Below are 1,402 nucleotides of genomic sequence, written 5' to 3' on the forward strand. Positions count from 1 at the left end.
GAAACGTTTAACCACGCTGTAGAGTTTATATATAAGTAAATAAATAATTTTTTGTCGTGTGTAATTCTGAGAGACATGAGTCAGTGCTCTTATTGGAGTTTATTACAATCCCACACACACACACACACACACACACACACACATTGCAGTCGAACCCTAACACTCGGCAGCTTTTAGAGAGACTCGGTACAAAAGGCTTTACGTGTAACATCTCTCTCCTAAAAGGCGAGATAGCGAGTGTGTGGCGTTCTGCGTGGCTCTTCTGACCCCCAACTCTTTCACCGTGTGTATTTTTAGCGGCGGCGCTGAGATCGAGCGCTTCTCGTTTGCCCCCGCGCGTGTGTGAAGTGCACTCGGTGGACACGATGCTTTTACTCACGCCGCTGGATTGAAACACTCGCCATGAATCCCTGTGATACTGAAACTCTGTTCAAACTCTCAACTGCTTTAACATCTCAGTTATCACACACCACAGTGTGTGTGTGTGTGTGTGTGTGTGAGAGAGAGGGAGAGAGAGAGAGAGAGAGAATGTGTGTGTGTTCAGTTCAACACAGTAAAATATTAAAAAAATATTAGAATATTAGACAGAAGCATGATAAGCAGCAGCTGAACTCACTGATCACACTGAGCTGAGACTGTCCTAATGGGCGTGGCCTAATATTCTAATGAGCATGTTTGATTGACAGCCTTCTACACGAGACTCCAGCTCTCAAGTAACTAAACACAATGGCACAGAATTCAACCTCCACACAATTAGTTACACATTAGCTACTCTCAATAGGTTAGCTTACACTCACTAAATTAGTTTTCACTGTCTAGGTTAGCTTTTGCTCACTAGCTTAGCTTTCGCTTGCTAGGTTAGTTCACTCACTCACTAGATTAGCTTACACACACTAGGTTAACTCTCACCTGCTAGATTAGCTCTCACTCTCTAGGCTAGATTTCACTTGATAAGTTAGCTTTCAATCACTACATTACCTTTGCTAGGTTAGCTTGCCCTCGCTAGGTTGGCCTTCACTCTCTAGAGGAAAGTTCCTGGTATTCAGAGTCGGGTTACGCAGGTGCTTAAGTAGATTTTCTGAGCTCCACGTTCAGATTATTAAGATCACCTGCGTGTAGTTCACGCCTCCGAGGCTGCCAGATTTTTCTTGAATAGAAGTGTCTGAGGCCGGACTCCCAGGATACTAAGTCTCTTATTGGCTGTGGTTGTGTGTAAATGTGTCTTTATGCTAGCACTGCTAACTGGCAAAGCTACAGCTATAGCAAAATGTTTGTTTACAGCCTACGCCGTTAATGCTACTTGTGTTGGATAACTATCTTAGCTGCTAAGCTGAAATGAACATGGTTTCCACTGCTTGTTTTGCCAAACAAAGGTGGTAGCTATAGCTAGTGTATGTATGTT

Source organism: Pangasianodon hypophthalmus, chromosome 6 (genome assembly GCF_027358585.1).
Source record: "Pangasianodon hypophthalmus isolate fPanHyp1 chromosome 6, fPanHyp1.pri, whole genome shotgun sequence".
NCBI classification, from domain to species: domain Eukaryota; kingdom Metazoa; phylum Chordata; class Actinopteri; order Siluriformes; family Pangasiidae; genus Pangasianodon; species Pangasianodon hypophthalmus.